Here is a 27,407-nt window from a genome sequence, read left to right as displayed (position 1 = left end):
GCCTAAGGAGGAGCTTAGGCCGTAAACTCCTTTTCCATAGCTTCTAAGTCCTATTTTTGGGCTATAAACACAAATCAATATGTTTAGAATAAGCTAGGGTAAGAGGACTTACAATTTGGAAGCGTTTGGTTGCGGATTCGGGGCGAAAACGAGTCTAGAGAGAGAGTATAGAGAGAGAGGGTGGAAAAGCTCCAAATGGAGTTTACTCCCCTTTATATATGGGTGGGAGTTGGAGCTCAGTGGAAATCTACCCAATACTACCGTTATACGGGGCTTTTGGTCGCACCCGATTTAGTGGTCGTAATAATAAAACTTAACATTTTCCAAATAAATGGAAATGGGTGTTATGTGTTTTTATTTCCTTTCATCACGACTTAACGGCCCATTAAACATAAACAATTGAAATGTTTATTTAATTGACGACCTCCAATTAACAGAACTTTTATACAGTGGAATATTCCGTTAACGCTAACGGGGAAATGTAACGGGACAACTTGGGTTGTCACAAAACTCATGACGTGAGCTATGAAAAACTAACGTGTGAGAGTCGAGATTTCAGGCTATAAATAGAAATCGAAGCCTTCCAGATTTGGTTGCTATTTCTCAACCCCTCTCCTCTATTAAACCCTCTATAGCCACTCTTCAACACCTCGAAGCCTTGGTAAAACCCCTAGCACAAGACGCAAGTCCCGACACCCCGACTCTCCCGAGAAACTAACTCATTTCCAGTCGAAGTGTTGCCCGCGTGAAGCTCATATCTTAACCAGAAACCCACGGTTACGTTAAGAAAGGGCATTCCTAAAACGAAGCACTCCCTGATTCACCACTTATCAGGTGAGTTCATAACCCTATAATCAATCTTTTAAATGTTTTAAATGCTTTTAAGGGGGGAATACAAGTTGAACCCAATGATAATTGTGTAAATGTTATTTGTGATAACCATCACGTTAAAGGATTTCTTTTGTTTTTATAAGTGATCAAAATCATTTCAAAAACTCTTTTTAAGTTATGTTACTTTATTGTTTATAAAACTCCATTTTTAAAGTACGAGCATAACTCAGTAGATAATCGAGTATTTTCTACAAATCAAAGACAGTTCAAAACAAACATACTAGTAGACTATAATAGGTATAGTTTAGGGGTTCAGAACATACTATAACGAGAAACAGAAAGAACATACTATAAATAGAAACATGGACGAACATACAATAACAAGAACAGAAGGAACATACGATAACAAGAACAAGATAACAATAATGTGAAACCACTACTTCACGGCTTAGCAATATACTTGTTAGGTCGCGTTTTGTAACCAGAGTCCCATGGAGGGAGTGCATGAGTTTGTGTATGGATCTATTCGAGATTGACACCCCACACCTTGTTGCGAGCTATAGTGGGACTTACAAGTCTACGGGTAACAAATGTCACATCAGTTTTGGCGCCAGTAGGTCGTCATGTTAAACACATGTCATATCAGTATGGTTATAACCACATCACATTTTAACCTTAATTACCAAACCGGTTTTAAAGTAGTTAGTACATACAGTTAGAAAGGGGCCTATAATGCTAACTTTATGATCCCTCGGTAAATACATCAGACTTATATATTAATCGGGTCCGGTAGACAGTAGAATGTGTGCTTTTCGCTTCATTTCCTGTTCCTTGTTTGGTTGTGGGCTTAGAGTAGATTCACCCAGTCTACTATCTATTCGATCTTAGTTAAATATATATTCCGTATACACCAAGTAATCATAAGGTGTACCAGGTATAGGTCAGGTGGTAGCATACAAATTCAGTATACCGTTTTCTAGTACAAAAGAATACTTTTCAGGTAGAACATTTAGCAGGTTAAACTAGAAACTTATCAGCAAAAGGGTTTAATCCATTTTATTAAACCAATATAGCTTAAAGGACCTTTAGTGGTTAATTCTATAATACCATAGTTTATACATTAGGGTTATATGTAATTTATATCCGATAGGCAGTTGGATGTGTGCTTTCCACCTCATTCCTTGTTCCTTGTTTGGTTGTGGGCTTAGGGCAGATTCACCCATTTAACTGTCCGTTTGATATTAGATTATATGTAGCTTGTATAAACTAAGTGATTATAGAAGGAACTATTGTGGTTACTATTTTACTAAAAGAAATATAGGATTTTCTTAAATAATTTTTTCATCAAATATAAAGAACTGTTATAGTTAACTCCGTAAGTACCAAATGAATACACTGGGGTTATACATTGTGAAGATCTAACATACAATGGGATGTGTGACTTCCGCCTCATTCCCTGTTCCTTGTTTGGCTATGGGCTTAGGGCAGATTCACACAATCGATTGTCTGTTTACTCTAAATGGTATATAACTTGTATTCATTTAGTACTCATAGAAGGAATTGTAGAGTCATTTTTACTTTCACTCATCATATCAGAAAATATAGGATTTTTTTGGAAGAACAGGAGAACTTTTCTAAAAAGAACTTACAACTTGCTTTCATCACTTAAATACTTATGAACTCACCAGCTTAGATGCTGATCTAGTCTTTCAGAATAACTAGTATTCTCAGGAAACTAGTAGACAGGTACGTATACTGGGATTCAGAAGATGGAGTATAGTAGCTTCATGTCTTGTTTTGTTATTTACTTTTGGAGTATCTTTTGTAAAACACATACTTTGTAAACACTTTCATATTAATGTCATGGATGTTTGTTACTTTGATTACTATGATGCTTGTGTTCTGGTAATAAACATGAAGTCCTCCGCTCTCGAACATTTCCGCCGTTCCGGTTTGAGGGTGTAACAGATTGGTATCAGAGCATAGTTTATAGTGAACTAAGTATATCAACCTATAAAAGATATACAACTATAAATACAATTGGGCCGAAATGCTTTGGATAATAATATATTTTAAAGATATACCAATACTTTATAAAAGTATACATACATGCATATACATATATACATACTCGAACAAGTATCACAGGAAGAACAAAACATAAGTATTTAAAGGTTGAACACTACGGTCAAACCTAGACAGTTATGTAATCATATATGTGATCAATATAGCCTGATCAACTATATTCATTTGAGATGTGACCGATATGTGTTTATAGTGAACTAAGTATATCAACCTATAAAAGATATACAACTATAAATACAATTGGGCTGCAATGCTCTGGATAATAATATATTTTAAAGATACACCAATACTTTATAAAAGTATACATACATGCATATACATATATACATACTAGAACAAGTATCACAAGAAGAACATAACAGAAGTATTTAAAGGTAGAACACTATGGTCAAACCTAGACAGTTATGTAATCATATACGTGATCAGTATAGCCTGATCAACTATATTCATTTGAGATGTGACCGACATGTGTTTGGGAGTGATGTGGTGTTGCAACAATCTTAAAACTTACCTAACTCGATTCAAGGGATTTCTGGATCAGAACATAAAGTTAAAATACTATGGGAGTATTTTATGATACTACAAGACAACAACAAGTTTAAAAGGTACCAAGTTCATTACATTAAAATACTATAGGAGTATTTTAGGCATTATAAATAACTTATGTGAAAATTTAAAAGACCCTTATTGGTAGGTCTATAATTTTGGAGTGTATACTCCCAAGGTTTTATATAATTGAGATTTTATAGACTTAGAATTTGTGATCTATACTCTACTTCCTGTTCCTTGTTTGGTTGTGGTTTTGGAGTAGGATCACTTATTCGAAGGTCTATTTAACCTTAAATTACATAGAACTTGTATACATTACGCAATTATAGGAGGACCCGGTAAGGATCACCCCATAATGGTACACCTAATCTCATAGATTCTTTAGACACATCCATTCTCGTACGAAAAACCTTGATAGATGTAACCATTCCATCATAGTAGTTAGTAGAGGAGTCAAGGAGAAATAAAGAGATATTCAAAAAGAGTTTTCCAATAAGTGATCAGCCATATAAACAAAAACGTCTTATACATCACACTAATAAATATTAAACTTAATTGACTTAGTGAGCTAGTGATTTCACTACTCACACTAGGTGTTAGGATTATTTCTTTTCATGCAGTCAGTATCAGTTATGAAATTCACAGAGATTCATTCGAGGATAGCCACTTCTGATTTATAAAGTTTATTTTGTATAGACTCCCTTTATGAATTGTTTGCAGAACCCTATGAAAGTCAGAACAAGATACATTCAGAACTAGGATAAATTAGTCTTACAGCTTTCGGCTTATAACCTCTGCTATAGAATTATATCCATCTCATCTTTGAATTATTATCAGCAAAATATGCCTCGCGATAGACCTATAGGGCACGGAGTCAATAACGCAACAGAGAATCCACCACCACAACCCGCGTTTGCTGCTTTCCAAAAAGCGGTAACAGCCGCAACAACGACTGCCATAGCTCAGATCTGTGCAAATGGTACTAGTGGATCTAGTAGCGGTACCCACCTATCTAACCCCGGAGTTACCCATGGACACCCACGAGAGTGTTCGTACAAGGACTTCATGAACTGCAAACCCAAATCCTTTAATGGAAATGGGGGAGTCATTGCTATGATGCGATGGTTCGAGAAAACGGATTCGGTCTTTGCAATCTGCCTGTGCCCAAAAGGGAGCAAAGTTAAGTTTGCCGCCTACACCTTCTCCAATAGAGCCCTAACATGGTGTAATAACCATGTAAAGTCACTAACCCTATCAGTGGCTAACTCGATAGGTTGGGAAAACCTAAAGGAGATGATGTTGGAATAATACTACCCAAGGGGCTAAGTACAAAAACTGGAACAGGAGCTATGGGAGCATACAATGGTCGGCTCAGACATAGTGACCTACACTGAGAGGTTTAGCGATCTGGCAGCACTATGGCCTGAGATGGTTACCCCGGAGAGTAAGAAGATAGAAAGGTACATCTGGGGTTTATCTACCCCGATTCAAGGAGATGTATTGGCTTCTAACCCAACTACAGTCAATAGCGCCAAACGCCTAGCCCAACGACTCATTGACCATGGAGTCCGCCACTAGAGGTGCAAACGAGCCGAGTTGAGCTCGAGCCTGGCTAGGCTTGGCTCGGGCTCGTTTAAGTTATACAAGGCTTGAGCTCGATCTCAGCTCGATTCGAGCTTTCTTTTATTGAGCTCGACTCGAGCTCGTAAAGAATTATACAAGCTCGGCTCGGGATCGGGCTCGGCTCGTTCGTCGTTTGATGTGCCTAAATAAGCTTAAGCTCGGCTCAAACTTGTTTACTAATACCCGAAATCCATAATTTCCCAAATATGTTTTTATTTTAATATAAGAAAATGATAATAAATCATACATACTTATAAAACTAGCATTTTTCCTTGAAGCTCATGCGTTTGAAACCCCCATAAAAATTTGCAAACACCTCATGCATTTGAAACCTCCTATTTTAATGAATACCACTCAATAGTCTCTTAATAATGATTAACAATTCAAAGGTTTTATAACTTATATAATATATTTAATAAACAATTAATGGATACTCTACTATAAAAAGGTCAATATTTTTTAGTAGACACATAAATACAAATCACATACAAAATTTACAAAGAAAACAAGTTTAATGTTTTTTGTGTTGGTTTGAGGGTTTTGAACAATTTTTCGTGCCATGTTATTATGTTGATGTTTTTAATTTGTAAGTTTGTTATATACTAATTCTTTTTTGTATTTTCTTGGTTTAAGTATTTTTTTAAGAATACCATTGTATGTTTGTGGTTGAAATTTTAATGTAAATTAGATTAGATTCATGTTATCGATCATATGTTATGGAAGGTGATATATATATATATATATATATATATATATATATATATATATATATATATATAATTGTTGTATACATGTTTTTATGTTCATGTTGTTGCTTCAAAATAATAATTAATTAAAAATCATGGATATGTCATATTATCCATATTATCCATGTAAGCCTTTTTGAAAATGCAAATTGTCTATCTTATCACTTTATATTTTAGTATATTTTAACATTTTAATTATAATAATATGTGCTTTTTAAAAGTTTCTTTCACTTATTAATAATAACAAGTGGTTTTAAAATAAATAAGCAATAATTATAAATAATAAAATCAAATTACATGGATATGTCATATTATCCATGTAAGTCTCTTTTGAAATGCATATTATCTATCTTATCACTTTATTATTTAGTGTATGTTTCACATTTTAATAATAATATTAAGTGTTTCTTAAAAGTCTTCTTTAACTTATAATTAATAATAAGTGGTTTAAAATTAATGAATAACAATTTTAAATGATAATAACATCAAATTATAAATTACATTTAGCTATAAATAAATTATATTTTAAATGAACATCATTATTGAAATTAGAAAATGATCGCATAATTAAAAATATAATTAATCAATAATAATTGTTAAAAATAATACTAAATAGATAAATATATTTAATTATATTAATGAAGAATGTGGATTGGTGTCAATGAATATTATTGTTCAAAATAATTGAGATTATATATATATATATATATATATATATATATATATATATATATATATATATATATATATATATATATATATATATATAAATTAGTGTAAAAATATTATCTCAACGTTAATATCAATAACATAACCATCTTAAACATATATTTTCAATATTTTAACAATATACTTTTAATCTTCGCTGCGCAACACGCGGGAATTCGTCCAATTATATTATATAAAGGCTCGTTTAGACTCGCGAGCGTAATCGAGCTTAGTAACATAGGCTCGAGCTAGAGCTCGTTTAATAAATGAGCTTAATATTAAGATCGAGCTCGACTCGGGCTCGTTTAAAACCATTTTCGAGTTGAGATTTTTACAAGCCGATCCCGAGTAGCTCACGAGTAGCTTGACTCGTTTGCACCCCTATCCGCCACGGCATGGTGTCCCTATTTGTTCCTGAGACATCAAAGGGAGGGGAATATAAACGAAAATCGGGGAACGAGTGGAAAGAGCGAACAACACAGTAGACCCTGTATGAACAACCAATGGTCACTATATACACAGGCACAACACTTGCTACTCCAGCACCTGCCAGTCGATATGCTGGAACTCTCTCGAAGTGTGATGTGTGTAACTACCACTACACCAAAGTATGTTAGGTAATGCAATGCCTGAATTGCCACAGAAGGGGAATACTGCCCGGTTCTGCAGGGCACCGGCACAACCGATCTCCCAAGTCCCCAGAGTAGAAGTAAACCAGGCCTTTATGGCTATGGGGAGACATGGCACTACAAGAGGGAGTAACCGATAACAAAGAACGTAAGAGCGGATGGACGGATTCTAATGATCACTGCAGGAGAAACTACCTTGGATTCCCCAGCAACCAACGGTACGTCTTCGAAATAAGAATTTCTTTAAAATTTATTTTATATTTATATAAGATTAAAACTTGGGGAAACATTTAAAAGTAATTATAATAACTTACTCGTCTAAGCAAGTCGCAACATCCATAAGAGAACTAAGGATCCGTACAGGTGAGCTATGATGGCTTAGTATGTACATCAGGGTTGTGCATAGCTAAGATTTTGCAGACATAGAGTGAGTGATTCTGCTTTAATTCCCGTTCCTCGTTTGCTTGTGGATTTGGAGCAGAGTCACCCAGTCAACCATCTTATTCATCTTAATTATACATAACTTGTATATGCCCGACGATCATAGAGGTACCGAGGAGGATCATACTATAAAGTATGGACACTAGTTATCAAGGCACTTTCACTATTTGTACCCACTCATTGCGGTACGATTTGTGGCAGTGGTATTATCAAGGAGAAAGCTGAAAACACTAGAAAGTCTACACATAAGTATATGCATCTATTCCCTAGTCCGTAAACACTTACTTTTAGAAATAATTTCAGGACGAACTTCCCTCTAACGGGGGGATGATGTAACAACCGATATTTTCAAGTCGATATAATGATCTAAAGTCAAGTATTGTAAATTATTGATTTTGAAATGATAAAGATAGCGTCAAAAATGAAATGTTCAAAAATCTCAATTGGAATGTACTAAGTGATAGATATCGTAACAAGGCTTTCAAAAACAAAAAGAACACTAAAATCCGAGTTATAACGAAGAAGTTATGACCAGTTAAAGATCCGCAACAAAACTGGTAAAACACTGTTAAGCATAAACGCGAAATTTCAATAAAATACTTTTTAACCTTAGGTATCAAAATGAAAGTCGTAGATCTCATTAAACTGTAAACATACATAAAAAGAACGTCCAAATCTGACTTCATATGAGGAAGTTATGATTTTCCTAAGTTTCGGACATAGCAGTAGACAACTAAAAACTTGAAATAGAGATCGAGTGATTTTTAGCCGACGCAACCTAAACGAGAATTGAAGATCTCAACATTAGTAGTACAACGATAAAAAGATAGACGAAAACGGGCATCAGATGAAGATGTTATGCATTTTTAACGGACTTTTCTTATCCCGACCTGTTAAAAATATAATGTTAAAAATAAAGTCAAAATTAGTTGACGGAGTCTAAACAAAGTTGTAGAGCATAATCTCACCTACGCGTGGATATAAAGAGCGTCAAAAACAGAACTCATATGCGAAAGATATGAATTTATGAAGTTCGGGGCACAAACTTCGGCACATGTCAGAATTCACGTCGTGAGTGTAGAGTTCATGACTTGAACAGGTTGATTTACTCTTCCAGAGCAAGTGGACAGATGACACAAGCCATGAGCGGATCAGGACCAAACTCACGACGTGAGTTATGCAAAACTCACGACGTGAGAGTCGAGATTTCAGGGTATAAATAGAAATCGAAGCCTTCCAGATTTGGTTGCTATTTCTCAACCCCTCTCCTCTCTTAAATCCTCTCTAGCCACTCTTCCACACCCCGAAGCCCCGGTAACACCCTAGCACACGATGCAAGTCCCGACACCCCAAATCTCCCGAGAAACTAACTCCTTTCCATTCGAAGTGTTGCCCGCGTGAAGCTCGTTTCTTCACTAGAAAGCCGCGGTTACGTCAAGAAATATCATTCCTAGAAACAAAGCGTTGCCCGATTCACCACTTATCAAGTTAGTTCATACCCCTATAATTGTGTAAATGTTATTTATGATAACCATCATTGTAAAGGATTTCTTATGTTGCTATAAGTGATCAAAACCATTTCAAAAACTCTTTTTAAGTTATGTTACTTTATTGTTTATAAAACCACGTTTTTAAAGTACGAGCATAACTCAGCCGATAATCGAGTATTTTCTACAAATCAGAGACAGTTCAAAACAAACATACTAGTAAACTATAATAGGTATAGTTTAGGGGTTCAGAACATACTATAATGAGAAACAGAAAGAACATACTATAAAGAGAAACAGGGAGGTACATAAAATAAGAAGAAAAGAAGGAACATACGATAACAAGAACAAGATCACAATAATGTGAAACCACTACTTCACGGCTTAGCAATATACTTGTTAGGTCGCGTATTGTAACCAGAGTCCCATGGAGGGAGTGCATGAGTTTGTGTATGGATCTATTCGAGATTGACACCCCACACCTTGTTGCGAGCTATAGTGGGACTTACAAGTCTACGGACTACGGGTGACAAATGTCACATCAGTTTCGGCCCCAGTTGGTCGTCGTGTTAAACACATGTCATATCAGTATGGTTATAACCACATCACATTTTAACCTAAATTAACAACCTGGTTTTAAAGTAGTTAGTACATACAGTTAGAAAGGGGCCTATAATGCTAACTTTATAATTTCTCAGTAGATACATCAGGGATATATATATTAATCGGGTCCGGTAGATAGTAGAATGTGTGTTTTTCGCTTCATTTCCTATTCCTTGTTTGGTTGTGGGTTAGAGCATATTCATCCAGTCTACTATCTATTCGATCTTAGTTAAATATATATTCCGTATACACCAAGTAATCATAAGGTGTACCAGGTATAGGTCAGGTCGTAGCATACAAATTCAGTATACCATTTTCTATTACAAAAGCATACTTTTCAGATAGAAAATTTAGTAGGTTAAACTAGAAACTTATCAGCAAAAGGGTTTAATCCATTTTATTAAACCAATATAACTTAAAGGACCTTTAGTGGTTAATTCTATAATACCTTAGTTTATACATTAGGGTTATATGTAACTTATATCCGATAGGCAGTTGGATGTTTGATTTCCGCCTCATTCCCTGTTCTTTGTTTGGTTGTGGGCTTAGGGCAGATTCACTCATTTAACTGTTCGTTCGATATTAGATTATATGTAGCTTGTATAAACTAAGTGATTATAGAAGCAACTATTGTGGTTACTATTTTACTAAAGGAAATATAGGATTTTCTTAAATAATGTTTTCATCAAAAATAAAGAACTGTTATAGTTAAATCCGTAAATACCAAATGAATACACCAGGGTTATATATAGTGAACATCTAATAAACAATGGGATGTGTGACTTTCGCCTCTTTCCCTGTTCCTTGTTTGGTTGTGGGCTTAGGGCAGATTCACATAATCGATTGTTTATTTACTCTAAATGGTATATAGCTTGTATCCATTTAGTACTCATAGAAAGAATTGTATATTCATTTTTACATTCATTCATCATATCAGAAAATATATGATTTTCTAGAAGAACATGCGAACTTTTCTAAAAAGAACTTACAACTTACTTTCATCACTTAAATACTCATGAACTCACCAGCTTAAATGTTGATCTACTCTTTCAAAATAACTTGTATTCTCAGTAAACTTGTAGACAGGTACGTGCACTGGGATTCAGAAGATGGAGTATAGTAGCTTCATGTCTTGTTTTGTTATTTACTTTTGGAGTCTATCTTTTGTAAACCACATACTTTGTAAACACTTTCATATTAATGCAATGGTTGTTTGTTACTTTGATTACTATGATGTATGTGTTGTGATACTAAACATGACGTCCTCCGGACCTGAACGTTTCCGCTGTTCCGGTTTGGGGGTGTGACAGAATGTTCTGAACCCCTCGTCACTTTGAATTTGACATTTACAAAACCGCAATTAGCAATGGGTCTGATGACTTTGACTGTTGTGATTTTCTGGGCACTCCAGGTTAAGTCTAGCAGTTTACCAAAAGCGAGATAAAAATCAGTAAGTGCTTTATCTACTTTGGTATCTGGAGAGGGAACTTTTGCTATGGTTTGGATGCCATAAAATCTTTCTACTTGCATCCACGTCTGACATTTCATTCATTCTGATTGTTTCATCTAACTATCGGTGGGTTGGCTTGACCAATAGCCTCACTATAGTTTCCTCCTTCTAACTATCCATCATTCAGCTCGAGCTGTTCAATAGGCATTGAAAGTTCCTCTTGATTCTGTTGAAGTAAACACCAAATTAGGCGAATTTAGATCTTCATTCACGATAGATTTTTAAATTATTCTCATCACTTCGAAACGTTACATGCTAGTTTTAATATCGTAATCATACACTTACAAAATCCTGAACACATAAGGTTTCCAGATCTGGTTGGCAATATACCATAGATCCGAACAAATAATGGCATATATGGCAAACATATAGCATTTAGCACATAAAAGAATTTTAGGCATATTTCTTAAAATATACTAGTGCTCGTGTCTTAAAATGTGGTAGACACTCATCTCATGATAATCACTTAGCATTCTAAGTTTAAGTCTATCCTACAAATTCCTAGCTCTCTTAAACTAATGCTCTGATACCAACTGTGACATCCCCGAATTTCTCGGCCAGAAAAGACCGATTTAGTTTATGCTTTTAAAATAAAATCATAGTAATCTCTCCGATAAAAATATGCGGAATTGGTCCCAAAACAAAATATGATAAAAATTTATCAAAACATTTCTTAAAGAAATGTATTTTCCATTTCATTACAAAACTCTGGATGTCCACATCGATACAGACCAAAAGCATAAACAGTATATTATAGACCTTACAACAGATATTTACATCTAATGACCTATAATCCAAAAATCCTACTTCATCATCCAACAATGCTCTGGGTCCACTACCGATAATATAAAAAGCTGAATGGGTCAGGCTTGGGAGCCTAGTTAGCATATAGGGTTTTAAACCCACAATAATAAAGTTATTATGTTTTATCATCAAACAATTAACTCAATTAATCATCCTCATTATTTTTTTTTCTAAAGTATTTACCCTAAGAATCATCTATCACTCATTTATTGACACTATTATTTTTAGAGTCCACTCGCAATACATGTCAATGGGTTTTTGTAGTACATCTAATGAACATATTGTTCACACACTTATAGGCTGCGAGCCTGCTAGTGTTCCACAGACTGTCTAGAATAGTCCATGCTTGTCATCCATACTCTGCTAGATGATGGGGTCATCGCTTCGGTCATCGCTTGGCTCATTGCTTCTTACCATATTTTACCACTCATATATCATCGTTCATCTTTCATCACTAATCATTTATCTCATCTTTAATCTACCCATCTTTTACCCATCAAAATTATAGGTATAAAATACATATACAGTTTAGGACAAATAAAACATGTATATTTTTGTTCATCCAATATATTTGTAGATAAAAATACATATAAAATTTAAAATCTATATAAAACATTCATTCAACATCCATCTCAAATAAACAAACAATATATGTACACATAGCACGTATTTTATAGAAAATATTTCACATCTATGTGTAAGATGAAAGTCACCACACACTAATATGATAAGATGGCAATTGGACAACACTTCGTCCCTTAAAACCATCTTTTTTTGATGAAATCGGGATGTTTTCTCGAAAACCGAGCTTCACATGGATAGAGTTTCGACTCGAAAAACTATTTTCTTGGGATCTTCGGGCTCTCTGGGCTTGCTTACGATGCTAGGATGATATTCTAGGCTTGGGGGTATATAGTGTAGGTAAAAAGAAAGTAGAAGGTGAAAAAGAACAAAATTTGTAACCATTTTCGAGGCAACCTCACATCCTATTTATAGGGGACCGAAGCTCCTCATTACACTAGGCGTAATTCCAGGTTCATGGGGAGTACTGCCTCGCAAATCTCTTAGTTGGGTGTAACTTCGTACGTTGAGCATACGAAGTAGACCAGTTCGGACGCATCAAGGCTACGACATGTGTCTCTCATGCGAAGGAGTAGGGGGGGTGACAGACTCTGGGTCACTTACACGAGTACTTTGGGTGTACTTCAGTACGTTGGGCGTACTCCTTCGGACTAGCCTCGAAGTTTGTGCCCAAAACTTAAAAAATTGTAACTTTCGCATACGAACACCGTTTTGACGTTCTTTATATCCAAGTGTAGGTTAGACCATGCTCTACAACTTTCGTTTATACTCCATCGGCTAATTTTAATTTTATTTTTAAAGTTATACTTTAATAGTCCGTGAGAGGAAAAGTCCATTAAAAATTCAAAACTTCTTCATTTGACGTCTGTTTTCATCTGTCTTTTTACCGTTGCACAACTATTGACAAGACCTTTGATTCTCGTTTAGGTTATTTCGGCTAAAAATCACTCGATCTATATTTCGAGTTTTTAGTTGTATACTGCTATACTGAAACATACAAAAATCATAACTTCCTCATACAAAGTCAGATTTGGACGTTCTTTTTATGAAAGTTCTCAGTTTAACGAATACTACGACTTTTATTTAGATCACTACAGCTAAAAAATATTTTATCGTAAACTTACGTTTTACGTCATATGGCGTCGTGCCGGTTCTGTCGTGAAACATCAACAGGTCATAACTTCTTCGTTATAACTCGGATTTCGGTATTCTTTATATCTCCAGAATCCTTGTTTCAACCTCTAAAAGTTTCTTCATAAATATCAGGTTTATCTAATATTTATTTCCGATGCTTATTTTTATCGTTAATTATTAAATCATAATAATTAAGTATAAGCACATAAGTTCGCATAATTCATTCTTATTACTTCAAAACGAGTTACAAAGGTTGACCTAGACTATTACTTCATCATTAATGCTTTAGTCTAGAAACACGGGCATTACAACCCATCCCCACATACAAAATCAATATATAAATACCATAATCTAGCTAGCATGTACAAACAGTCAAACTGATCTAACAGATCACTAATCATAGCATCAACCCGTATAAAAGGATACCGACCTAATAGGTCACTAACATATCATCATCCTGTATACTAGGATACCGACCTAAAAGATCATTAAGCATATCATCATGTAATAACCATGATAACAATCCAAAAAAGGCCGGCATTGGTGACTTCGACCCTGTTACTATAGTGAGGACAACTCCCTCACAATGTCGTTCAGAACTAAAATATCAACTCCTGAAACACGGATCCAAACACCAACACCTACAAATAGATGCCAACACGATGTAGATGTTGGATCTTCAAGCTTCCTCTCGTTCCAAGCCTCTACATCTTCAAGCCTTTTTCAAGAAATGCACCAAACACTCACTTTAGCCTCACACACACACACACACTCAAATAGGGTTTAGCTCGCTTAGGGTTTGATCTCTGGACGTGAAGGGGGAAAGGGTGGCTGGGGAAAAGACTTAAGGTCCTTTAAATAGGGTGCAAACCCTTAAAATTAGGGTTTCCATGCACAGCCTCTACTGGTTGAGTTGGGTCCTCCAAATCATCAAGTAGATTCTAAAATCCACGCCACTGGATCAATCTTTACACGACGAGTTGGGGGAAACCAACTCGTTGATTAGGTTCTATAATGTAAGTTTAAAAACTTTAAAATTTACACTTGGGAGTCGGGATGTTACATTTCAAGCAAGTGCCAGGAGCTAGCTCTGGGTCTTCCATACAAGCATCACAAAGATAACTAGCATACAGTCTTCAACTACTTAACTAACAATTGGTAGAGTTCAGAATCTAGTCTTTCATATAGTGTACCAACAGCCAACTCCTGGTTTTTTATACAATGTTCCAAGAGTTAACCCTCGGGTTTTCCTACAATACATAAACCAAATGGGTCAGCATTGGTGCCTTCGACCCATACGAATAGTGAGGAGACTCACCTGGAATGTTGAAACTCACTGCATGAAACCCTAGCTGCTGACATGAGAACTTCCCAAACTAGCAATACCCAAAGAACATCCAATTAGCAACTGAAATCCAAACTATGATCCATAATCTAAACTTGGGGTAAAATGACCATTTTACCCCTAGCCCATCAAGACTCATAACTAAGGCCCAAGCACAAAACCAACAAGGCCCAAAACTATAAGATCCATACAAGCCCACTAATGGCCCGATTTTCCAAATTGGGCCCAATCCAATATGGATCTTATCCTACGACCATATTTTCCTCAAATTCAATGCAGGTTACTTCAAACACCCCTTGGGACGAACTCAGCCAAAAGCATATGTCAAAAGTCAAAGTCAACGGTCCAAGTGACCCAACTTGCCGAGTTTGTCCTTCAACTAGTCGAGTTCTCATCAAATCGGAGAATCGCGAAGAATCGATCCAACTTATCGAGTTCCCTTAAACTCGTCGAGTTTTCCCCACCTTTTTCATCAGAATCGCGACAATCCTAAACTAACTCGCCGAGTTCTCCTATGATCTCCTCGAGTTCTTTTGTCAGCAAACCCACTTAATCTATTAAGCCACTTAATCATCAAGATAAGACTTCAAATTGCAGATCTGGTCCCTTAAGGTTGTATTGATGTGTAAAGTCACCAAATTTACTCTAATGAAAGGCTATAATAAGCTCAAAATCTGAAAACAAGCTAGAAGAAGGGCTTAATGGATGCATGGAGCCCTTAAGACATAAAGTTGGACCAAAACATGCTAAAGAACCATAAGAAGGAGATCTATGAATTCACAAAGCAAGGTTGAGACTTTTTACCAGAAAAGTGTCGAAAATGAAGCAAGGATTCAAGATCTAGCAGCTCCTTCTTGTATAACCAACTCTCACCAAGCTTCCCTTCCTTCCAGTGGCTTCAAACACACCACAAAAGCACTCAAATTGGCTCACAACACTCAAAAATTCTTTAGGGTTTCGAGGATAGGGTTTAGGAAGATGGTGGCTGGAAATGAAGCCAACATATGGGGTTTAAGTTGATTAAATAGGGTGCAAAACCCCAAAATAGAGTTTCCTAAACCATGTCCAAATCGAAGAGTTGGTCCTCTCCAACTTGTCGAGTCGATCTTCAAAAACACGTGCGACCAACACTTCCAACACGTCGAGTTTCTTCCCCCAAACTCGAAGAGTTGTCCTTTAGAAATGAGGTTTTATTTCCGTAATTGACCTTCTATATTACAGATGTTACAAATCTCCCCCACTTAAATTAGATTTCGTCCTCGAAATCGCTCCTTATTAAAACTCATATCAAAACAATCAACCTGTTGATCACTATCGGAAATTATGCGCATAAAATAACCTTCCTAAGGAAACTGAAACCCAAACTGACACTTCTTTCCCGAAAATAACACCCAAACCTTCAATCCTTGAAAAACACCTCTACCTTCTGAGACCTGAAATCCACAATGATCTGACTTCCCAACAGATCGCCCATCCTAAAACAACCCATGCCATATCTCAGTGAATAGCAAACCAATCATAACCCTTCCAACTCTGATCATACAACGACCTATCTTGATCTTCTAAAAACATACTTAGAATAATTCTTCTAGCCCGGTGAAGAACGAATCCTCAATATTTGAATAAAACCCAGTCCTATCTCGCCTGAAATCTGAAACCTACAATTGCAATGTTCTGACTCCCTGTCAGACCTCTCACGCCGAACCGCCACCAAGCCAACCCCATAGGGTTTTGAACCGAAGAAATGCTTCAAAGGGGAAACAAAATCACTGACCATATACAGTTATAGAACACTTATACTCAACAGAAGGCTCAGATAATCATTCGAAAGATGTGCAATAGGGTCAAATCAATTACTCTGATATTATTTAATCCCGCTGTGAGTGACTTAGCATTACCCAAACACCCAAATACTTCTCTTACACATGAAAACCCAAATCGCTAATCCTGCCTAAAACACAGAAACCGCCTGAAACATTGAAACTGGCCGAAACAGTAGGCTGCCTTCTAGCTGCTTTCCCAAATCCACCAAGACCTCCCTGGTCCCAATTCGTCAGGCAGTCATCTAAAATATCGGGTCCCTTCCCAGTTGCTGAGCCAAAAGACTCCCACACAGTCACCCCTCGCGACTTCCGATATAAAGCCTTATAGGCAATAACTACCGAAACCATCTCGACACTATCCCGATGCTAAGCTGAACACTATAGGACCATCTATAGTCTTCCTCGCACCCGGTCTCCCATGACCTACCATATCCTGATTCCAAACATGTTGTTGCCCTCCCTTAGCATAGCGAACTGACCCATCCTAGCCTAAACAATCCTAAGAAAATCGCGAGCAAAACACGATTTACCACCCCTCATCATTGCATAGGGACCAATGAATGCTATGGGGTACCTCGCAGTCTTTCAACACTTCTCAGGCTAACTGACTGCTAGTGAATACTATAGGCCACCCCATTGTTTTACAACACGCATACACTATCTACAAACTAGTGAATGCTGCGGGCCACCCCGCAGTCTTACAATACTTCCACTAACTGCTAACTAGTAAATTCTACGGGCCACCCCACAGTCTTACAACACTTCCACTCACTGTAACCGCAACCCAAAGCCTTACTTCTAATCTAACAATCCGAACGCCGCCCGGGTTCAAACACACACCTAACCATTCTCCCAAACCGAACTCAAATCATGACAGGAACCCAACCCTAGTTTCCCCTTCCTGAAGCCTGCTAGCTAACACCAAGAAAACGCGAACCCAACGTTGGAAAGTTTCCCAAACTTCCAACTCATGCAATCCTCAATCCGAACAACCACTTGGCCACCCTCCTCCCCAGGAGATGCGAAATTCACCCTAGTTCCACACTTGCTTCTAATCCTGAATACCGGTACGATTCTCCCCCACTTAGATTCAACTAAGTCTTCATAATGCATCAGAATTGAAGGATTCCCAATCCTTTGTAGCCTCTAATAACCAAACTACTAACAACCTGTGCTTACCCGTGCTAGTGTTCCATCACTAGCCAAACCCCAAAAGACCGTACAACTTCTATAGACCATACGAATACTTCCCAAATCCTAGCAAAACTGATAACTCTAGATGCCTTGAAATGATACCACACTCAAATCTTGATTTCGAAATAGCCGATACTCAGTGCAAAACCTCAGCAATGGACTACTTCTCTTGGCACTTCCAAAAGCCAACCCAAGCACAAAGACTAAACCCACCGAACCCTGACGATGTTGGATAACCATACCGCTAAACCCTGAGCACAAACTTCCACATAATACCCTTCAACCAATCCTCGATCACAACCCAAGATAAATCTGAACACTCTAAATCTGTAACATCACCTGATGGAGTTCTAATCTCCTTTGCCTATCACTGTAAATTCCGAATCCTCTCTGTTGGGGCTCCTGGTCCACCATCTAATCAATCGGTGATCCTTAAAGTAACCAGAGTAGGCGCACTCACTGCTCCTCCTAACAACATCGGATAGTCGACCTTCTTGTGGCCTACCTGATCGCAGTGAAAACATAATGGGCTGGCCCCCAAGGACAATCCCTATTGATGTGACCAACCCTGCCACACTTGTAGTAGCCTACACCCCTGGAACGACAAACTCCGTCGTGCAGTTTTCCACATGAGTTGTACTAACTCCAGCCCTGCTGGCCTCTCAAACGCTGATCAGAAGTCTTGGGTCTCTTCCCGGTACGCTCCAATTCATATGCACCTGATCTTCGACTCCTTAGCAGAAACTTGTCCTGAACGTGTTAGCCATATCCGCTAACCACCCTTACTAGAAAACGGGTCCCTCTCCCCATAGAATGCAAGAGCTCCACAAGCACGAGACTCACAGAAAGAAAGAGTGTAAGTACCAACGGTAGCCATAACCTCATCACGGAATGCTCTCGAGCATTCATCCAAGATCTTCAAAAATCCCTCCTTGACCGAACCAAAGACCATTAGAGTCTACTCCAAAACACTGCAAGTAATCTCTGACAAGATGAATTACCTCCTCTGCTCGCTAATCGACTTAGTAACCTTACCTGAGCCAGAAATAGAACGTAAACCTCCTTCTTGGAAGCTCATCACCAAACTAAAATACAAGCACGTAGATGATCATAACATACTCAAGAATCCTCTTCCCCAAGGTTCTTAGATTCTCCAAGGCTTTCCCCGATTCGAGTATGGATTCTATGCTTTCAGTTGTGCAGGCCCAATACTACCTTCCACACCTATCCATACTTTCCACTAGGATCATCCCAAATCCTCTAAGTCACCTACTCCTCTGATGCATTAATTACCCGCTAAACAGCAACATGACACCTCCCGAAGCACCTCATAGGCTCCCCTAGGTTCCTAACCTCACTTTTCCATGAAGAACTCCTCATGATGCCAGTCGACCACCTAATGAATATCGACATATTCACTTAGTAGCTGAATCCCATCATCCAAGAGTTCCACAAAGCACAAAGCATGCAACATTCATGCAGTAATACTTCGATCCATAAAACTATCATATAACATCCACCCCATACACTACTACCGGTACAAGAAATTTCACCCTTAGTGCTAATTGCCTTATACATGCAAACTATACACAGAACATGATCAAAATAGACTGTTGAATAACAGACTCTATCCTAGGACCAGAACCAGACAAGGAACAGGAAATAAGGCCAAATCCATTATTTTAAGTCTATAAGATCCTAACTGTATACAATTTTTAAAATATACACTTAGCAGCTACTGATACCACTAATATTCCCATTACAACATAATATTCAATACTCATAATACTACTAAGCATCACACATATCAATCCAATCCATCACTGACTAATTGGATCTAGAATGCAAGTATACTATATCATACAATAAACATATAAAGGCATCTCTCCAGGAATTCTATCATGCAAAAACTAAGCAGATCCTTAGCCCTAACTAGCATGTGATTCACTGATTCATAAATCAAACATAACATATAACATTTATGGGTATTTCGGGAATACTTACTCGTGCTCGGCTGATTTCATACACCACACCCTTTCTTTTCTTGGAAAACTCTTTCCTTAAAAACTTTCCTTTTGAAAATTTTATCAAATGCTCAGTTTAAGTTCAGACACACTCAAGAGTATGTCCAAATCCCTCAAACCAAGGCTTTGATACCAACTTTTAATGACCCAAAAATCAAGGATAAAATTTTCACTTTTATTATAGTCAATACACAGATGTCATTTAATCCAAACATTCCAAAAAACATTGCTAATTAAATACATTTATCAGAGTTCATCCGAAAATCACATATGACGAAAAACACGAGTGTGTGCGCTGCGATCAAGTCAGGCCCTTCCTTTCCAAATTGATGATACTTGAAACCATAAACTAAACTGTAAGAACAAAGCTTAGTGAGTATCCCCCAAAATACCACATAGCAAACAATCATAGAATAACATCCACAAATTATCATCCACATAATATCATCCACAGTATATCATGTAACATACATATACTTGCCATGGGCTCCCCCATGGTCTTTACCAAAAATGTCATGGGCTCCCCCATGGTCTTTACCAAAAATGTCATGGGCTCCCTCCATGGCCTTATATCCCAATGATATGGGCTCCCCCATGGTCTATATCCAAATGACATGGACTCCTCCTCATGGTCTTATATCCAAATGTCATGGGCTCCCCCATTGTCTTTCAGGCAAGTGCCAGGAGCCACATCTGGGTCTTCCATGCAAGCAACATAAAGACAACTACCATACAGTCTATAACTACTTAACTAATAATTGCTAGAGTTTAGGTTCTAGTTTATCATAGAGTGTGCCAGGATTCGCCTCCTACTCTTTTATACAGTGTGCCAAGGGCTAACCCCCAGGTCGTCCTACAATATATAAAACAAATGGGCCGGAATTGGTGCCTTCGACCCATACGAACAGTGAAGAGACTCAACTCGAATGCAGGAACTCATTGCACGAAACCCTAGCTGTTGACCTGACGACTTCCCACACTAGCAATACCCAAATAACATCCAATTAGAAACTGAAATCCAAACCATGATCCATAATCCAAACTTGGGGTAAACTGACCATTTTACACCTAGCCCATCAAGACTCACAACCAAGGCCCAAGTGCAAAACCAACAAGGCTCAAAACTATAAGATCCAAAAAAGCCTACTAATGTCCCAATTTTCCAAATTAGGCCCAATCCCGTATGGGTCTTATCCTAAGCCCATATTTTCCTCGAATACAATTCACGTTACCTCAAACACCACTTGGGACAAACTCAGTCAAAAAAATAAGTTTAAAGTCAAAGTCACCTCCAAAGTCAACGACCCAGGTGACCCAACTCACCGAGTTGGTCCTTCACCTCGTCGAGTTCTCATCAAACCGTAGAATTGAGAAGAATTGATCCAACCCGCCGAGTTTTCCCTCCTTTTCATAAGAATCGGGACAATCCTAAACCAACTCATCGAGTTGTCCTATGAACTTGTCGAGTTCTTCAGTCAGCAAACTACTTAATCATCAAGATAAGACTTCAAATTTCAGATCTGGTCCCTTAAGGCTATATTGATGATTAAATCTCCAACTTTACTCTTATGAAAGGCTAGAAGAAGCTCAAAAGCTCAAATTAACCTAGAAGAAGGGATTAATGGATGCATGGAGACCTTCAGACCATAAAGTTGGCACCTTTATGCCAAAATAACTCTCTAGGACCATAGATCTGAAAGGGTTTGTCCAAATGGGACATCCAACTACCAACAACCACTCCATTTGGACAAAAACATGCAAAATAACACTAAGAAAGAGATCTATGAATTCACAAAGCAAGGTTGAGACTTTTTACTAGAAAAGTGTCGAAAATGAAGCAAGGATTCGAGATCTAGCAGCCGCTTCTTGTATCACCAACTATCACCAAGCTTCCTTTCCTTTCAATGGATTCAAACACACTACAAAAGCACTCAAAATGGCTCACAACACTCAAAAATGCCGTAGGGTTTCGTGGTTAGGTTTTAGGATGATGGTGGTTGGAAATGAGGCCAACATATGGGGTTTAAGTTTACTAAATAGGGTGTAAAACCCTGAAATTTGGGTTTCCCAAACCACGTCGAACTCGTCGAGTTGGTGCTCTCCAACTCGTCGAGTTGGTCTTCAAAAACATGTGCAACAACCACTTACAACACATCAAGTTTCTTCCCCTAAACTCGACAAGTTGGCCTTTAGAATTGAGGTTTTATTTCCGTAATTGACCTTCTAGATTCCGGATGTTACACCTTTTCCATTTCATCAACCCAAAACATAGAGTCCAAAATATCATCTTGATAATTAAACTCAAATGAGTAATTTTGATAGTGAGCTCGACGGTCATTCAATTTGTTAACTATCAACTGGGCATTATTATAACCTATAACCCTGTCGATATCTCTCCATAAATTTTTATAGTCAACTACTTTGGGCTTTACAAACTCATACCCACCTCTCAGACTTGCCCTCAACATATGAGCCATAGTTGGGCCTATTTTTGATGTTGAAGCACGCAATATAAACTTTTTTTTTTCTGAATATGACATTTGCCTTGCTTTTTTTAAATCACTTCTCTTCACAAGTGGATGGTTGTGAAATTCATCAAACTGAAAAACTTTATAATATGGAGTTCCATACACAAATTCAAATATAATCTTTTCTTAACAACCAATAACGCTTGAATTTGAATTTTGTTTCCTCTAACACCACTTGTACCAAATGTGTCACAATATTTATTTTTCTGTTTGCCACCATGATTACATATAACATGTTTCTTCTTTATAATCTTGTTATCAAACATTGTATGTGTGCTCAGTCTCACATAAAAACCACCCATTTCAGCATACTCATAATACATTTTGATGGCCAACTTTAATGATTTGAAGATTAAACCTACAAATTGAATAAGTTGAACAGGTACATCTGGTTTATTGACATGTTCTCCAGTTACATTACTTCAATAATCTACTGAACTCGAAGATTCAGTTCATAAAAAATTATAAAATCTAAATCAATCTATTAATACATGAATAAAATAATCATAGATGAATATAACAATCATATATGTATACATGAAATTCATATCAATAACCAAAAAAAACAATGTTTATTAATGCATGAATAAAACAATCATAATGAATACATGTCATTCATCTGATTAAAAAATATAAAATAAAAATAGCACTTATTCATATATGAATAAAACAAAAATAATAATAAATTTGAAATTACAATTATCTGTCACACCCTCAAACCAGACGGCAGAAACGTACGAGGGCTCGCGTGACTTAAATTGAATATCATCACAATGAATATACATGAATCATAACATAAACATCACCATGCATCAATATATTACAACTGACATTGTTCACATCAAGTACATTGTTTAAACATTACATATCCATGGCATAAATTGCTTGATAGTCTTCAAAAGCATAAAACCATAACGCACTTGGTATTACTCCTCAGCTTACCTGTTACTTGAGAATACAAGTTATTTTGAAAAACGTCATCATATGGAATGTTGGTGAGTTTATAAGCATGATTGTTATGAAAATGTTATGCTTAAATCCATATTATGGCCCATTTTGATGATTTTTTGTCACAATAGGTCTTTGGAGATGGTTCACAGCCTAAAATAAATTAAAGTATGAGTCTCATGGCCCATTTGGGCTAGTTAGATTTGTTATGGCCCAATAAGGCCCATTAGAGATAAACTAGTCCATTTTAGATCCATTATGGTCCAAAATGTTAAGTTTCATGAATGCGGGTCCAATTAGGGCCCATTTAATAGTTGTAATGACCATAAAATTCCAACCAATTTTAATTTTTCAAAAACAACCGATTTTCATAATGTTATCACAAAAAGGTTTTCAATACAATTATTATCAGAGTCTTCCCAGAATCATATCATAAAACATAAACACGAGGAGCGGTACGATCACGCCTTTGCCTTGCCACGGTCTCTTGAAGAACCTGAAAAACATTAAACAACAACTGTAAGCCTGAAAGCTTAGTGAAATACCCCCAAAATACCAACCACATATACCATACACGCATAACATGCCATAACATATCCGATCACAGAACAGCCATGCACTTCGGGTCTACTATGTGACTGGTCCGCCGCTCCGGCCAACAGTCCACCTGGTCCACCCTCCGAGTCTAGCCATATACGTGGAGTCTGCAGATGATTGGTCCGCCCGCATCGGACCTTCAGTTGGCCTGGTCCACTCTCTGAGCCTCGGTATGTTTGGTCTGCCCTCTTGGGGCCTACAACCTATCGGGACCGCTCGCTCGCCCTGGGTATCTTGGCCTACAGCACAAAGCAGGACCCGCCCTAACCCAACTCCAGTCCAAACAACCATGTGCACATAAACATACAATCATATAACAATTCACAGTCAACAAGCCGATCAAACAGATCACATAACGCATCATCATCCTAACCAGGATACCGACCTAACTGGTCACTAGCATAGCATCACCCTACATAACAGGATACCGACCTCAACCAGGTCTCTAACATATACCATCCTAACTACCAGGATGCAAACATATCAAAGCAATAACATAACAACAAATACCCGGATCTGAATCCGATAAAGGGCCGGCCTTAGTGCCTTAGACCCTGTTGATATAGTGAGGATAACTCACCTCGAAATTGCCGACTGAACAGATAAACCCAAGCTACTCCAACCACTGATACGATCTCCAACACTGGCCAACACCAAGACTCTGAACTCCAAAACAAAAGTTAAGAATTACCAAAATGCCCCTGTAATCAACTGGTTAATCCTTGGTCAAAGGCAAGACAAAGTCAACCCCTCACTGACTCTACCCGCCGAGTCAACCCGATGACTCGCCGAGTCCCCATCTCAGAATCCCCCACAATTCGCGACTCAACTCGCCTAGTCACCCCGAGACTCGCCGAGTCCAACAACTCTGAGTCCTTCCTCACTCGACTCACCGAGTCATCCCTTGACTCACTGTTACACAGCTCACTCTGAAGAAGGATCAAGACCTCGCGACCAGACTCGCCGAGTCCAAGAACAGACTCGCCGAGTCTAAGGCTATCTTTAACCTACTCGCCGAGTTGTTCTTCCAACTCGCCGAGTTCCAGTCCATCTTCAAGCAACTCGCCGAGTCCACCTTTGTGACTCGCCGAGTGCCTCTAGATCTCATCCCATACAGATGCCTTCCAGGCCATGCAATTGATCCAAAACGTAGATCTTCCCTCCTACAACCCATCCATCACGTAAAGTGGCAAACTTTACGTGAATCCAAAGAGATCTAGGCATTATTCACTCTAGGGCTAGGGTTTGGGACAAGATGACTTCACCAAATACTCAAGAGTAGGGACTTTAATGCACTCTAGACCTTCTCCATTCCAAATCTGAGGTAGCGACCTCAGATCTATCCTTCAAACTCAAGATACCACAAGCTAAACCTCCTGCACATCCCAAAAATGATGAATCTAGATGAATAGCAGCCCGAGAACGAGATAATACCTCAAAAGGAAGCCCCAACAGCAATGGAATCCGAATCTAAGCAAAGCCCCTTGCTCCAAGCCTCCTAACTCTCCAAGATCTTTCTCCAAATCTCTTCTCCAAGGCTCAATTGCAATCAAATCCTTCCCAATCGCGTTCTAGGGTTTTTTGGACTTCAAGGTAAGGTAAGGAGGCTGGGGAGAGGGTATAATGTCCTTTATATAGGGCTCATCCTCCGAAATTAGGGTTTTCTCCACTCAGCACCAACTCGCCGAGTCTAGCCGCCGACTCGCCGAGTTGGCCACTTAACACGCGACCAAAGTCGCGACCCTACTCGTCGAGTCCACTCGTGGACTCGCCGAGTTGCCCTTTCCCAATTACACTTTTAGCCCTTCAACTTTACTCTTGATATTCTGGGATGTTACAATTCTCCCCCACTTAAATTAGGCTTCGTCCTCGAAGCCTGCGGCAACTCAACTCCATAATTACTCTCGCATTACATCACCTGGCCTTAACCAGACCAAGTTCCTCAAAGCACGACCATCGAAACCCAAAACTTAATTTTCCTTCCCGCGGTGTTCCGACCACCGCTTCAAGATGGCCACTAGCCTCGCCCTCTGACAACCACACTTACCAACTCATCCACTGAATATAATTCAATGATACCTCACCTGCTCCAATTCACAACAATCACTCGACTCAACGAGCTAAAATCACCGGACACACGATTTGAGTCCAACTCCATCCACTCCAGGTTGACAGAAGGACACATCCTTCAATCTCAGAGCAACTCCCATGAGTTCTCCTCTTGCAATCGCATACACATGCTGAACTAGCTCTAGCACCCTCGGGATGGGACAACCCGTCACATTGACGACACCTCCAAACATTTCCCCCCCCCCGGATGACTCACCACTATATACACAATTCCTTGACCATAATTAAGCTGGGAATCCATGACTCCATCCCTGCATCCCTTCCGAGCCTCTTGGCTCTACACCCGCGGAATCCCTTCCGCGACCTCAGCAGTCATCCAATCCGGATGTGATTCCACACCATTGCCGCAATCACGCTGCTCAAAGACCATAATTGGATCAGTCCAATCATAACTCTGCACTGCCGCTTTGACTTCCGTGAATTTACACTCCCTCTCGGAGCTACATTCCTCTCTCTTTCCTTACCAAGGAAATCCACTTGGCCGCCTTGTCACTGCGACAAGTGCCACGGTGCTCGCCCCACACTACACCACTCCCTTATAACATAAACGCTATCCATGCAACACACATGCTCTGAATCTGCTTGCAAGGACTCTTGAGTCCATGCACCATCTCCACTAAGCAAGATCAATACCCAGGGCCAGACCCTCTAATGCTAACACATCGCGACATACTCAACCCATTTCCCCGAACCGGTCTATCAATACATGCAGAGTCTTCAGCATGACCGGACCACCTTACCAGGCCTTCAACCAATCTGGACCACTCTCAGAACCTTCAGCCAATCTGGACCGCCCTCCAGGGCCTTCAGTCTGGCTGGACCGTCCTCCGAGCCTTCGGCCTGACTGGTACGCCTACCGGCCTTCAGTCTACTCGGACCGCTCAACTAGCATTCATCATTCCGAGTTATCTCTCCAGGAAATCCCCCCATGCATACTGTTCTAGCCCTCTAGGGGTTCCGAACTCTATCTCCAACATACATACTCAATCCCGGCCTGATCCCAGGCTCTCCACAATCAAATACCCTTGTCTGTATCCCGCCCCGCATGCCTGCCACTTACTCATACCAGTCTTACGCTCTTGGCTG

The sequence above is a fragment of the Lactuca sativa genome, chromosome 6 (assembly GCF_002870075.4).
Source record: "Lactuca sativa cultivar Salinas chromosome 6, Lsat_Salinas_v11, whole genome shotgun sequence".
In the NCBI taxonomy this organism is placed as follows: Eukaryota; Viridiplantae; Streptophyta; class Magnoliopsida; order Asterales; family Asteraceae; genus Lactuca; species Lactuca sativa.
This window is presented reverse-complemented; position numbering follows the sequence as displayed.